This window comes from Camelina sativa, chromosome 9 (assembly GCF_030686135.1).
Source record: "Camelina sativa cultivar CO46 ecotype springtype chromosome 9, ASM3068613v1".
NCBI lineage: Eukaryota > Viridiplantae > Streptophyta > Magnoliopsida > Brassicales > Brassicaceae > Camelina > Camelina sativa.
Window position 1 is genome coordinate 1,339,352 of NC_141888.1, and position 16,275 is coordinate 1,355,626.

General features: G+C 35.5%; 1 pseudogene; it reads left to right on the top strand.

Moving 5' to 3' along the window:
- The first annotated feature begins 5,094 nt into the window (after positions 1-5,094).
- Positions 5,095-5,502, top strand: LOC147937569 (uncharacterized; annotated as a pseudogene).
- Positions 5,503-16,275: the final 10,773 nt, after the last annotated feature.

Consider the following 16,275-nt stretch of genomic DNA (forward strand, 5'->3'; position numbering starts at 1 on the left):
GCAATATTTCTCTAACCTGTGAAAGTTGATGTTAGGGGATATTGTGAACTTAGTGAACTTGTTTGATAATGCAAATTTGATTAGGAGATTACAAATGAAAGTTTAGTAATTGAGTAGTCAACTTTAGTGATTAATACCTTGAAAGAGGGTTAGTCAAATCTTGTGTTCATGTTCTAGAACGATTCTTAACTATTGAATTCCTTGTTTCTTTTCCCCATTGGTCATTGATCTCTGAAATGCCTTATAGCCCAATGTTTTAATCCCATAAGTTAAATCGTTTTATTTATTGCATTTTTATTTACAATTTCTGAAACCAAACAAACAAACTTTCGTTCGCTTTAGCTATTTACAAGTCTCACAAATCTTTAGTGTACCATTGGTCCTTGTGGATTTGACCCCGCATATACTGCCTTGCGGTTAAGTGTATCGGGTAAATACTCGAGCAATCAATCTTAAACCAATAATTCTGAAACAAACAGCATGAATCAAATAACCAACAACCTAGGCAACATTCTAATGACTCATCTCTAGCAACCTAACAGAAGCAAACAACAACCAAACGGGCCACTAGAACATCCTCCTCTTCATTGCGTTGATTCCACGATCACATCTTGCCTTTACCTGCATCACAAACAACAACTGAAACGCATATTATCACAAATACTCAATGAGGCAATCCTCCCATCTATTGGGGTATACACACAAGCAATTGAGATCTCCAATCAAACACATAGCAAATAATACAATCAAACCAGGAAAAACAAGTATCAGTCACTGCTGAAGGTTGGTGTCGATCGTCACTGACACTTGGCGAAGGTTAGAGTCAACCAACACACTCGCTATGTCGATCGACGCAACCACCTGGTGTCACCCGATGCCTACTCGACATTTCCCAAAAAACCCTAGTTTGTGTCGACCGACACCTCCACATGGTGTTGATTGACGCTCATTAGGTTTCTTGCGCCATCCTCGCATTAGTTTCGATCAACACACTCCTTCTTTCCCAAATGCACCAAGCACAATCCAGGATCCCATAGGAGTCTCACAAAGTCTCAGGAACCACGAAAACACCCAAACAAACAAAGGAATCAACAACATAACATATAAACACAAAAATCAGAAAATCTCAAGCTTAGATAAGCCATGGTCATGCACTCACCTTTCCAACAAAATATTCTGACCAAACAATGATGAAAATCACACCACAACATGCAAGGAGTGCATCAGTCGATGCAAAAAGTGCATCGGTCGATGCAAAGAGTGAATCCGTCTACGCAAGGGCATTGACGACGCATGTGTTCAGAGTTGCCTGGTTTGCTTGTTTTTGTGTATTGCTTGTGTTTGTTTTTTTGTTTCTGTGTATAGTCTAGTAGATGGAAGGATCGTCTCATTGAGTGTTTATGATAATATTCACTTATCTCAATTGTTGTTTGTGGTACAGGTACAAAGTGTGATCGTGGAATCAAGGCAATGAAAAGGAGGATGTTCTAGAGGCTCGGTTGTTTGTTCTATGCTGTTGTTAAGTTGCTAAAATGGAACAATATGGTCTACAATGGTTATTTAGGTTGTTGGTTCATTGTTCTATGACTTTGTTTATGTTATTGGTATTATTGTATAGATGTTATCGTGTTATTTATTTATTCGTTATTGGATTAATGGTGTAGATTTTTGTTATCCGTTGTTGTTTAATTAGTGTTGGGTTGTTAATGAGTATAAGATCACTAGTTAACTATTATAATTAAAATAAAATAAAAAGGTTTGGGTTGTTTCATTACTACAAACCCCTGTTTTAGAAATCGCTAGGCGCTAGTCGGGCGGACGGGGTGGGCCTAGCACCTAGCAAGAAAATCGGAGATTAAACGGGGATTAATCGGGGACTAGGTTTTAGGGTTATTCTATTAAATTAATAATAAAATAAGATATATAGTACTAAATATATGTATAATTTTGTTTATGTGAAAAGGAAAATATCAAATAAAATATAAAACTATATTATTGTCTTTAAAATGATGGTAAACACATAAAAACGTAATTTAAAAAAAAATATATATGATTTTAGTTAATAGTTTGTACATTAGTTATTGTAAAACATCATAAATTCGTAATTTCAATGTCTAAATAACAAAAAAAATATATATTTGATTTATATATGGCTACAAAAATAATTGGTATATACAAAATTAAGCGGGAAGTAATCGGATTGGATGGTATAATCGAATAATCGATGCTAAGCGGGGATTAGTTATTAATCGAGGCGGAGAGGGTGGACCTAGCGATTTTGCGGAGCGTAATTGGTACTAGGCGAGGATTTTTAAAACAGGGCTACAAACCAATATTATTAACACCCAAGATATTTTAGTGCACACAAACGAAGTGTGTCAGCATCACACACACGTATACGCAGATAATAAGGTCGAAGAAAATAAGTAAAACATAAATTCAAAGTTTTGTTGAATATATATACGGGAAAATGTGACAAAAATCATGAACTTACCAAAAATATTGAAAGAAAAACATAAGTTTTGCTCGTAATAGATTAAATACTTAAGTTTAGTTGACTTTCCAATTAAATAGTTAATTTTCATTGACATTACCCAAAAAAAACACCACATCTTTAATTCAACTGACAGGTATGAGAGAAAACAACAAGTTACTTAACCACTGGACTAGATTACTTAATTGATGTTGTCACACAAACAAATATACTTGTTACAAAGCAAACAACGAATTACCAAAACGTCATTTCTCCAAACGCATCAGATCCATCTGCGGCAACTTATCTAAGAACTTCTCCATGTTTTATTTTTTTAATAACATATACCATTTTCTATAAAGCCAGATGAAATACACAGTGCCTTCTGAAAAGAGTAACAACTGCAGGAACTGTAAAATAATAGAGCACATGATAAGCACATAACAGGCACGTGTGAGGAGCTAAAGAAATAGATAGTAGTATAAATAGCGAGTAGAGTCTATTGTAAAGACTCATCCTGCGTGATCACTGAAGTGAGAGTTTGTTAGAGAGCCTGCATGCTCTGTTCATGGTGATAGGAGAGGAGCATTGTAACTCCTATCTTGTCAGTTAGAGTTCATCGTTTGTACTTGGGATTGAGAAGAGATAAGAGAGAAGAGATCATCACCTTCATTCTTATCAAATGGTGCGGTGAAACTGTGATCGAAGGGTCAACGCGAGAGAAGGATTAGGGTTCGACGAATTGGGGATTATACAATTTGGGGATTTTGATCGCAATGTGTCTTGAGGGATTTCCCATCTTCGATGGTGTGGCTGGTGAATTGCGACCATGGCTTTCATGGTTAGAGGAGTTCTTTATCCAAGAGGATTTCACGGCAGATGAGAAGCTGAATCTTGCGCAAAGTCTTCTCGAAGGTGAAGCTCTCTTGTGGTTTCAATGGCGAACAAGAGGATGTGGATATTTTGACAGTTGGGGAATGATGGAGTTAGCTTTGTTGTTGCGATTTGGTGACACCGCTGAAAGAATCAGACTCATTCAGGAGCATAGAGAAGAAAAATCGATTGAAGTCTCGGAGAAGAAGAAAGAAAAGCATCGCGACGGGGATTTGTTTTTTGAAAGGCAATCGTTGGACGTGGAACACATTGCAACTGCAAACAAGATTCTTTCATCAACGTAGGTAAATATTTATGGTTCAGGGCTCAACATATCAATGGAACATCAGAAAGATAATTCACTTTTGAGCAAGAACGAATCAACGTTAATGATGGGATATGGAGATGGTTTGGTCAAGCCAGTCGAAATACCTATTTTCAATGGAGTTTATCCGTGTATTTGGATTTCGAAAGTTGAAAGATTCTTTCGTTTTTCTCAAAATAATGATGTGGAGAAGCTAAGTTTGGTGTTGTCGCACTTGGAAAGAGATGCTTTGAGTTGGTTCAGGCATATGTATCCTTCACAAATTGGAAGGATTTCAAGTCACGATTGTATGTTTGGTTTGGAAACGTCAAGCCGTCAAGCCCATCAATACAAACTTCTGATAATGAAGTGATTTTAGTAAAAGATTCAATGCAAGAATCAAATTCAGCTGAGGAGGAGCATGAGTTGATTGAGAAAGATTTTGGTCAGCAAAAAAGCTTTGATTTTTAAAGATGAATCAAAGAACGTTCTTGAGGATTTAACATTGGAAGTTCTAGAGTACAATCGACTCTTGTCACCTACTGAGGCCAGTGTTGCTTGGATGGTTCAGAAAGAGGAACAGTTACATGGTGAAGAAATTGATGTGAGGCCATCCTTAATGGGATAACTTTCCCCATGTTCTAAGCCCAATAAATAATAAAAATAAGTAACAGTGGGCTTAGATCAATATTTTTGATCTTGGTTCAGAACTGATCCAAAGGGTGTTCTAATATTTTTCCTCTCCTCTGATTGGTCGAAAAAAGTAGCATTCACCTTCTTCTTCGATATCGCGACTTCGTTTCCTTCATCCTCGCCGTATTAACACAAAAATCTTCCGATTAAAACACCCAAATCGATTCCACGCGAAGCCACGGGTCGAGGAGTATCGGCTCGAGACCGGACGATTGGTCGGATTCCCGCCGTGGTTTTCCCGCAGTCGGATTCCCGCTTCAGATCCGAGCTGGTCAGGGCTCTTCGTCGCTTGTTGAATCGGGTCGAGTACTTCCCCTCAGGGTATTATTCTTAAGATTTCAGTTTCAATCGTTGGATTTAGTAAAATGCGGATATTGTGAATGAGTTTTGAGTTTAGTGATGGGTTTTGGTGTTTCTTGTTAGATTCATAGAGAGGAAGAAACTGGAAAGATACTTAATTTGGTATTCGTGTGGGCTGATGATGGGGAGAAGTTGAAGGTTGATGTTCTTTTTTCGAATGATGTAAAATTTTGCATTGTCTTTGTTTTTGCTTGCTAGTGTTCATGAGTAAGTTGGTGATTCGAAGAAGTTCAATATTGCTGTTTGAAACGGTGTCTGATTTTGTTTAGATTTCGTGAGTAAAGGAATTGACTTTTTGTGAATGGTTAGCTTAGTTCTTGTTCTATTTATTTCACAATGAAGGGTCCTTTTTCAAGTAACTTGTTCCACAGAAATGTGAGATCACTCGCAACAGACCTTTATCTTATGTTCCATTCGTATGTTTCTGAAACCATTGGACTATGTCTAAACGCAGGAATTTTAAAGAGCAAGTGTGCTTGTGATTCAAACCCCGTGTGCCATAGTGTAGAGAGCCCATCCCACTCATTTAGAAGCTACTCTGTTTCTAGCTCAGACAACAAAGGTAGATGCTCTGTGATTGTCAGCTGCCTCACAAGGAAGGTAACCCTCAAAGGTAAACACTCTCCCTGCATCATCCTCAAAGGTAAACACTCTCCCTGCATCATCCTCAAAGGTAACCCCACAACCCAATTTCCAAGCAGGTGAAGGAGCCTCACCACGCTTAGTACGAAGCCGTGCTGTGAGAAGAGACCTTGTCAGAGACTGGAACTTCAACGAAAACGAGACAGAGCTTTAAATTCAGACCTGACTCTTCTTTTATTAGGATTAGTTGTATTAGTTTGTTCATCAACTAAGCTTTTTTGTTTTTGTATTAAATCTTAAACATGTTCTTAAACAGTATATTTTTATTCTAAGAACACCAAAATTAGTTCCCCCATTTTTTTTACCTATGATCTTAACAACTGATTTTACATTATTTTCACTATATATTTAATCTAAGAACACAAAAAAATGTTCTCCCATTAAGGATGCCCTGAGGCAATTGATGCAGAAAGAAGAATCTGTTTGTGTGAAGAAATTGTGTCATCAACAAGCTTCAGACTTGGTAATAGCTACCAACGGATTTCAGGATAACATCAAGATGGTTTCGATAAAAGGTGATGGTGAGATGTTTCAGAATTTGAGTAGTACCACAACATTTGTTCTCTATACCAAATGTCCAGGCCATTGTCTCCACAGAAAGAAAGTTTGAAAACAAAGAAGAGAAGGAGACATTTGAAATAATGGATGTTCAAATACAAGCCAAAGAAGGTACGACTTAAGAGACGACACAAACATGATTACTCACACACTTGGAGCAGAACAGTGAGTTGGAAGAGATACAATAATCTGCAACAATTGCATCCTATGAGATTACTTTATTTGCGATTTCAAGACAGTTTGGTGGACTCTCATCAAACGATGAATGAACATGACAAAGGGAATTGGCCTGTATGTGTTAACAAGAGTGGCATCGAGTATATGATTGTTGGGTTTCTGGTTGAGTTTCATTGTAGTGATGTTACACATGGCTCCTGGTCTACTGCAACTGTAGACAAGATCGGCTACTTTTCAGTATGGCATTGCTGGAGAAAGAAGAAACTGCAGAAGACATTCTCAGAACCTGCAACTACACTATGGTGTGGAGAATTAATGTGTGTGCAGCAGCTCTACCATGAAAACATCGATTGTCTTTTTTGGTTTCCATCTTCACTACTTTGGCTACATCACAGCTTGAGGACAAGCTGTTTTGAAAGGGGGGAGTATTGATAAGCACATAAGAGGCACGTGTGAGGAGCTAAAGAAATAGATAGTAGTATAAATAGCGAGTAGAGTCTATTGTAAAGACTCATCCTTCGTGATCACTTAAGTGAGAGTTTGTTAGAGAGCCTGCGTGCTCTGTTCATGGTGATAGGAGAGGAGCATTGTAACTCCTATCTTGTCAGTTAGAGTTCATCGTTTGTACTTGGGATTGAGAAGAGATAAGAGAGAAGAGATCACACCTTCAAACTTATCAGCACATTACAAGGCAAGGAAGAAATGAGGAAATGAATAAACTATGGATGGAAGACCTCAAACCACAACGCAAGGACATTAGTATTCAAATTCTGAGAAGAAATCCTTTGTTCCCGAGCTATAGGATCCAAGCAATGCTCTTCCAAGTCCAGCTACCATAGTTAACATCAGTAGCTGGATGTTAACTCTTACATGTTTCCTTCTTCTTCTTCCTTGTTGTGCTCTCTCGCTTCACTTTCAATTTCTTTTTCTTCTTCATCTTTTTCTTTCTTTCGTCTTTAGATCCCGGTGAAGTGGGAACAGAGACCATCACGATTCTTTCTTCAAGATTCACTGGAAGAGCTGAATCCCAATCTCCCAGAATCTTTGAACTCTCTGTAATTTAATACAAACAAATCAGAAATCAATTTAACCTTCTTCACTCGCCTTAGCATCCCCTTTGGAACTGGGAGACTGGATTCTCCGATTGGAGAAAGTTTTTTTGTCGCTGATCATATTATCAAGTAATCGTTATCTCAAAATTTTGTGCAATATCATTTAATTAAGGGACAATTTGAAAACTATACTATATTTGAAAAGAAATTTGAAAATTACACATTTTGGAATGAAAATGGATAAAAATAACCTTATTATTAAATAATTTTAACAATTAAATAAAAACAATAAAAACTTAACTTATATTTAAAAATAAATTAACTTTAAAAATAAATTACTTTTTAAAATTCTTAAATTCAGAATTAATTATTTAATAATTTAAAATTATAAGGAAAATTATTTATTGTATTTTAAATAATGATTACATGAATAAATTTTTGATCTTAAAATTTTGGTTAAAGAAAAGGAATTTAAATATTTTTGTTGATATTATTTAGATTTAATTTTCTTTAAAAATAAATAATTCAAGATTATACAATTTATAATATATATATATATATATATATATATCAATGTTTTAGACTTATTTTAATTAAGGTTGATTTATTTATAATGTCGATTTTTTGAATAATCGTTTTGTTTTTTTACTTCTGTTGACTTAATTATCTGTGTCATTGACTTATATTAGAACAGTTGACTTATGTTATGGCTAGTGGATTTATAACATAATCGATTTTTTTAACTGTTGACTTATTTTTTTTGTTCATCGATTTATATTTGTTTCTCTTGATTTGTTTATCTATTGTTGACTTATTATATTCTACATTGATTTATTAATAAGGGCGATATTTTGAATGGTTGACTTAAGTTTAATTTTTGTCGACTTATTTATTTTTCCATCGATTTATTATAAAATTGTCGATTTTTTTTGTTTGATTGTTTTTTTACAAAGTCGACTTTTGATGATGTTGACTTATTTGTTTTGTTTGTTGATTTATAATTTTTTCCCGTTGATTTGTTTGGTATTAGTAGGCTTATTTTATTTTAAGTTGACTTATTAATATGATTGACTTTTTTAACTGTCGACTTATATTTTATTCCTGCTGATTTATGTTTTTTTCTTTGTTGACTTATATTAAAAAGTCGATTTATTTTTTTATTAATTGATTTGTTACATAGTCGATTTTTTTGAACTGTTGATTTATTTTCTAAAATATCACAATTTATTATTATTTTATTAAAGTTAACAATTTTCAAAATAAATTAAAATATATTATTATTTTTCAAAACTTTTTTATTAAATGAAAAATAATATTATCTATTGATTAATTTTCTTTAATTTTTTTTATTGATTAATTTTTTCCATAATAAACTACTTTTCTTATGAATATAGAGTTTAGGGATAAAGCTCTTGTGTATTCTTATTAATTAATCCCGAGGTTACACACATATATATAGTAGAGTACAAAGGCCTAAGCTTAAACCGATATAAGTAAGGAGTTGCCGAGAAGGCTTCGGCTCATGGGCCGAAGGTGTGCGGACCGAGTATGGCCGAGAGGCTGAGTCTCCATGGATAGTATATGGGCCGGTCTATTGAGTCCACTAAGTGTTTCACAACACTCCCCCTTGGACGAGATGACCGTGCCTATGCTGGAATGGGATCTATGCAATGTGCTTGGGGGTGCTGCCTCATTAAAACCTTACCAGGAAAACCCATTGGGCAAAACCTTGGTGAAGGAAAAAGAGTACAGCACACATTGCTCCCCCTGTTCCAAACATCACTCCAAGTCCTTAAGTCTCCGCATTCCAATCTGATGCGTGAGCTTCTTGAATGTTGTTGTCGGTAGCGATTTGGTGAAGAGATTGGCTGAGTTGTCGCATGACTGCACTTGCAACACTTGAACTTCTCTGGCCTTTTGTAGTTCATGTGTGAAGAAGAATTTGGGCAGTATGTGCTTCGTCCGATCTCCCTTGATGTAACCTTCTTTGAGCTGTGCGATGCAGACTGTATTGTCCTCATAAATTATGGTTGCTTCTTTGATGTCTTCCAATCCACTGTCTGTCTGAATATGCTGAATCACGGACCGCAACCAGACACACTCACGGCTGGCTTCATGTATTGCTAGTATCTCTGCGTGATTTGATGATGTGGCTACAAGGGTTTGTTTCATAGAACGCCAAGAGATTGCTGTACCACCGTGTGTAAACACATAACCTGTTTGTGACTTGTCATTGTGTGGATCGGATAGATAACCTGCATCAGCAAAACCAACTAAACCATCTTTGTTATAGTTAGTGTAATGTAGACCAAAATCTGTCGTTCCCTGTAGGTAACGCAGAACATGTTTAATACCATTCCAGTGCCTTATGGTTGGACAAGAACTATATCTTGCTAGGAGGTTCACGGCAAAGCATATGTCTGGTCCAGTGTGGCTAGCCAAGAACATTAACGCTCCTATAGCAATGAGGTAAGGCATTTCTGGTCCGAGAACTTCTTCATCGGCCTTCTTAGGAGCAAATGGATCTTTATCTACATATGTACTTCTCACAACCATGGGGCTAGTCAATGGGTGAGCTTGCTCCATATTAAACCTCTTGAGTACCTTTTCTGTATATGCCCTTTGATGCACAAGGATACCATTGTTTTTGTACTCAAGCTGCAATTCCAAACAGAATTTTGTCTTGCCTAGGTCTTTCATCTCAAATTCTTTCTTGAGGTATTCTACAGTTTGGGCGATCACAGAGGTTCCAAGGATGTTCAAATCATCCACATAGACTGCTATTATCACAAATCCTTTGTTTGCAAACTTCTTTATAAATATACATGGACTGATCGGGTCATTCTTATAGCCTTTCTTTGCCAAATATTCGCTTAGTCTGTTATACCACATTCGACCACTCTGTTTCAGTCCATAAAGCGATTTGTCTAGCCTTATGCAGTACTGTTCTCGAGAACCACTCTTATCTTTGAGTTCTATTCCCTCTGGTAATCTCATATAGATTTCATTATCCAGTGGACCATATAAGTATGCAGTTACAACATCCATTAACCGCAAATCCAGTTTTTCTCTTACAGCCAGACTTATTAGATATCTAAAAGTCGTTGCATCCATCACAGGGGAGTATGTCTCCTCATAGTCTATTCCTGGTCTTTGAGAGAATCCTTGTGCTACAAGCCGTACTTTATATCTCACAATTTCATTGTTCTCATTTCTCTTCCTTACAAAGACCCACTTATGTCCAACTGGTTTAATTTCAGGTGTTGTCCTTAAGATCAGACCAAACACACTTCTCTTCTTCAAAGAGTTTAACTCCACATCAATAGCTTCTTTCCATCTAAGTCAATCTTTGCTTTGAGTGCACTCTAATATAGATGTGGGTTCTAGATCCTTATTTATCTCAAGTGCTACCTTGTATGCAAATATATCATCAATGTCGACATCTTTTCTGTTCCATTTAATTCCAGACATGATATAGTTTATTGAAATCTCATTATTATCAATATTTTCAGGACCTAGAGGTTCAGCGTCCTGAACCCCATCCGGCTCCTTATCATTTGCCGCGGCCATGTCTGTACTTTCTGTAATTCCCTGAACCTCGGTCTGTTTTGCACCTTTCGACTTTCGAGGATTTTTATCTTTGGAACCTAATGGTCTACCTCGTTTCAAACGGGTTTTAGACTCTGTAGCAACTTGAATATTGTGTTCCTTCTGAACATCAATTCGTACTGGTGCATTGCAAGCTGGTATGTACGATTTTGTTACTCTCTTTGGGTCAGCAAAGGAATCTGGCAATTGATTAGCTAGCTGCTGTAAATGTATAATCTTTTGAACCTCTGCATCACATGCCAGAGTTCGAGGATCTTGCCAATTTAAGGATGTTTGATTCCATGTTAATTCCTTGACCAGCTTGCTAGTCTCACCACCTAACATAGGGAATTCGGACTCAATGAATTGACAGTCCGCGTATCTGGCCTTGAATAAATCTCCTGTTAATGGCTCAAGATACTTTATAATGGTGGGAGACTCATATCCAACATATATTCCCGTCCTCCTCTGAGGTCCCATCTTAGTTCTCTGTGGTGGAGCAATAGGTACATAAACAGCACAACCGAATGTTTTGAGATGGGAAATGTCTGGCTCTTGACCCGTTAATAGTTGGGATGGTGAATATTTGTGTTCACTAGATGGCCTGACGCGTATGAGTTCTGCTGCATGTAATATTGCGTGTCCCCAAGCCGACACAGGGAGCTTCGATCTCATTAACAATGGTCGAGCTATCATTTGTATTTGTTTAATGAAGGACTCAGCTAGTCCATTTTGTGTATGGACATGTGCCACAGGATGTTCCACACTCACCCCCATGGACATACAGTAATCATTAAACGCTTGGGATGTGAATTCACCAGCATTATCTAGACGTATAGTCTTAAGTGGGAAATCTAGAAAGTGTGCTCTTAGCCTTATAATTTGAGCCAACATCTTAGCAAATGCTAGATTTCTTGTAGATAACAAGCAAACATGTGACCATCTGGTTGATGCATCTATCATCACCATAAAATATCTAAATGTCCCACAAGATGGGTTTATTGGTCCACATATATCACCTTGTATCCTTTCCAGAAAATGTAAAGTCTCTTTTGTGACTTTTACTGGTGATGGCCTTATAATAAGTTTCCTTTGTGCACATGCTACACAAGTGAGATGTTTAGGGATAACTTTTCTTACATTAAGGCTGTGCCCATTCGAACTTTTAATCAGTTTACGCATCATGTTCGAACCCGGATGGCCTAGCCGGTCATGCCATAGAGTGAATTGTTCATTGAACATTCTGTGCTTAGCCAAGTTAGCTTCTATCATATTAATCTTAGCATGGTATAAACCAGTGGCTAGTGCAGGTATAGTCTCTAGGACCTTCTTTTGTCCTTTTACAATTTCTGTAATGTAGAGGAACTCTTTAGTTCCTTCACCCTTGGTTTCAACATGATAACCATTTAATCTTATATCTTTAAAGCTCAATAAGTTTCTCTTAGAGCTGGGTGAGTATAAGGCATCAATTAATTCAATGTGTGTGCCATTAGGCAAAAATATGTGAGCCTGTCCGTAGCCCTCTATCAAGTTTGCTATACCCGCAATTGTACTAACATTGGCATTTTTCATGGTGAGGTTTATAAAATATCTTTTATCTCTTAGTATAGTGTGGCTGGATCCACTGTCCACCACTAGTTCACTCATATCCTCAACCATTTCAATATAAAACAACATTTTATGTTTTAATTTAATAAGGCAAATAATTTATAAAATAAATCCTTGAATTTAAACCAAATCAATTATCCAATACATAGAATAAATTAAATCATAAAAGCATAGAATTAAACCAAAATAAAAACCAAAAATTCATTCATCATCTTTGAGGCAATCGGAAGTCTCTAGGGAGTCATCATTCTCATGATCAAAGTATCCTTCATCATCGAGATGCACAAGGTTGACTTCTGGGTTTTTCTTCAAGATTTCTTGCTCGTACAAACAAGAGAAAAGACTTGCAAATGTTTGAAAGTTTCTTTCACGAATTCGCTGCTGGAGCAGTTTGTCATTGGTGTGAAAGGTTGAGAGTGTCTGATATATCATGGTTTTTACGGTTTTTAACCATGATATAAGTGTGCTTTTTGAGTCTTTTGGTTTGTTTCTAGGTTATTTGTGAGTCTTTACAGGTTATTTAGGAGTTTGATACGGATGGAACAATTTGGATCATTTTGGAGCAATTTACCGAAGGAAATCAAGTTGGAGTCGGATCATAGACCGAGCGTCGATCGACACCACACAAAGGAGCATCGATCGACACCCTTGCTGCCAACGAGAAAAGAGCCAAATTAGGAAGTTTTACAAATCTGCCCCAAAGTTTTCCATAATTGCAAAACAAGTCCCTGACGTGTTTTAGGACATATAAATAGTGTTTTTAGGTTTTCCAAACCCTCAAGTTTCATTCTATCAAGTTTTATTTTTCTGCAACCCTGTGAGATCTTGAGAGCTTTTGGGAGAGAGATCTGAACTGCTTTGAGAGAAGAATTCTTGAACTCCCTCTTTACTCTTTTAATTTCAATTGCTTATTATTCAGAAAGATGTTTTGTTCTTCATTGAATATGTCTGAGTAGTTTGCTTGTTAGGTTTAGGGTTTTTCACAGGGATTTTATGAATTATTAGATCTGATTATTTAGGATTCATTATCTATCTATATCTTCATCTTAAGTTGTTCTTCATATTAATCCTTGATTGGCCATCTAGAATTAATACTCTAGGAAAATAAATTGATATGAGAATATAATTGATTTTCCTGATAAAACCTTTTGATGAGCAAAATTATTTCTTGCAAAGAGATTTGATTTAATAATTTTGTGAACAATCTAAACCTGATTTTATTGCTGATTTTTAACCTAGAATTTTACAAAGAGATTTGGATTTTCTGGTTTTAAATTTAGATATTATTTGCAGTGAGAACTGATTTAATTTACAAAAGTGTTTAGAGTTCTAGATCTGTTCTTAATTGCTTGAATCCTAATTTATTGATTGATTTAATATTTCATATTTTCCTGAGAAATTCTCTAGACCTAGCTTTTTGATCTTCTGAATTTACAACAGCTTTATTTAATATTTTGCATTGCTTTTCTTTATTCAATTTAATTTGTTTAGCTTAATTATAAAACTCTATAATCCATTGTGTGTGATCTTGAGTCTCTGTAGAATCCGACCCCTAAGTACTACAGTGATCTCTTAATTTGAGAGAGTAGCTCTAGGGATTAATTTGAGCATATCAAATTTTGGCGCCGTTGCCGGGGACTCTTTTGATCTACCATTAGATTTGAGTTTTAGATTTTGTCTAAATTTTTCTTTTTATTTTCTACTTACACGTTTTTGTTTTTCTTCTCTTTGGTGTTTCAGGTGCATGCCTCCTAGACCTCATACAAGGAGCAACAAGTCTGGTCCTACTGTGAATTTGTCAAACCAAGAGTTAGGAAAACTTGAGCGTGAGAACAGAAAGGCAGCCAAATCTCTAAAGATGGTTAATACTATCATTCTGATGCGAGATGAGGATGGTGCTTTGAGGGATCAAGAGGGCCACTTGCGCAATGAGCAGGGCCAAAAGATTGATGTTGAGGGCAATGTGATTGCTGAAATTGATGTTGTCGACGAACCAGCTGATGGTGTCGACGGTGTCGATCGACACCAATCTTTAAGTTTTAGTTTTAGTTTTAGTTTTAAACATCATGCAATCCGATTTTAAGTTTTAGTTTCTAGAGATCTCAAGCTATGTTGGTTGTGTACTTGTTTGTTTTAGGATTTAATAGATTTAAAGTCCAAATTCGATTTTCGGGTTCTAAGGAGGTTTCGAGTTTCTTTACCTTAACACCAATACGGTCTGACCGGATATGATCTGGGAGCTAAAGACCTCAGATATCTCACGAACTTCAAACCTCGAACAGCTTCCCGTGAACCGCGAACAGCTTCCTTGCGAACCGCGAACAGCTCCTTGCGCGCGAACTCACCCCCGAAACCGCGAACTACGAACCTCGATAGGGTTTTGAGAAGAACTTGATCACGAGCTAAGGATGCTCGTGGATCAGCAAGAGAACTCGAGACAAAGAGATAAGTCTCGAAGGGGATGAAGAACAAGAGGCGGTTTAGGGTTTTAGGGAAGAAGAGAGAATCGGCGGCTGCCTTAGGGTTTTAGGGTAAGAGGCTATCGTGCTGATAACGTGTAATGAATATAGAGTTTAGGGATAAAGCTCTTGTGTATTCTTATTAATTAATCCCGAGGTTACACACATATATATAGTAGAGTACAAAGCCCTAAGCTTAAACCGACATAAGTAAGGAGTTGCCGAGAAGGCTTCGGCTCATGGGCCAAAGGTGTGTGCGGACCGAGTATGGCCGAGAGGCCGAGTCTCCATGGATAGTATATGGGCCAGTCTATTGAGTCCACTAAGTGTTTCACAACAACTTCATCATTATCAAAAAAAATTTAATTTATTTTTTAAACTACTTCATCATCATTATCAAAAAAAAATTTTAATATCTAAAATATTTTCCATAATTTTAATTTTAAAAATTTTAATTTATTTTCCATAATAAACTACTTCATCATCATTATCAAAAAAAACTTCTTAAATTTTTTTATTGATTAATATTTTCCATAATAAACTACTTCATCATTATCAAAAAAAATTCAATATCTAAAATATAAACAGTTATTTTTAAAAATAATTGTCTAACAATGATGAGTTTAATTATTTTGTGTTTATTTTTTTAATGTTTAATTAATTATTAATTAAGGGTATATGTTATTTATTTTATCTTAATTTAATTTTTTAGTTATTGATTAATATTATATATAATAAATTAATTCATAATTTTTAAAAACTAATCCAGAAAATTCTGAATATCTAGTTTACACATTATTTTTAAAAATAAAATTTTCAAATAAATTAATTTAATTATATTGTATTTAGTTTAATTTAATTTGTAATCAAGGACAAAATAGTCATTTAGTTCAGCCCATAAGGGTACATTTCAAAGACTTAAAAGATTTAGTATAGAGTTAAAATTACCTATTAAGATTGAGATATGTATTCTAATTTTTTCTTTAATTAATCATTATAGCTCAGTTGATTAAATAACTTATGTTTTCTTTCAAAGGTAACAGGTTTAAACCTCATGTTTTTCCTTTTTTATTCTATTTAGCAAAACAACGCCGTTTTGCAATTTAACTGAATTTGTTAACATTGACTTAATCCATTGTAGTTGACTTGACAACGTCTTTTACTCCCTCTGTTTCACAAAGAGTGTATTTTGACACATTTTCTTTGTTACAAAAAGAGTGTCATTTTATGTTTTCAACGCAGTTTTAAAAATTAAATTCTCTTTTTATCCCTATAATTTGAGCTAATTAATTAGAAAAAGAAAAATTTTAGTGCATTTATAAAAGGTAAAACAGAAATTTAGATAATTTTCTTAATTTGTGTGGATTATGTCAAAATGACACTTTTTGTGAAACAGATGGAGTATTTTGGTAATTTATCCTAAAAGTAATCAACAAAAATTTGTAATTTGTCCTGAAAGTAAAATTAAGTATTTATTTCACCATATGC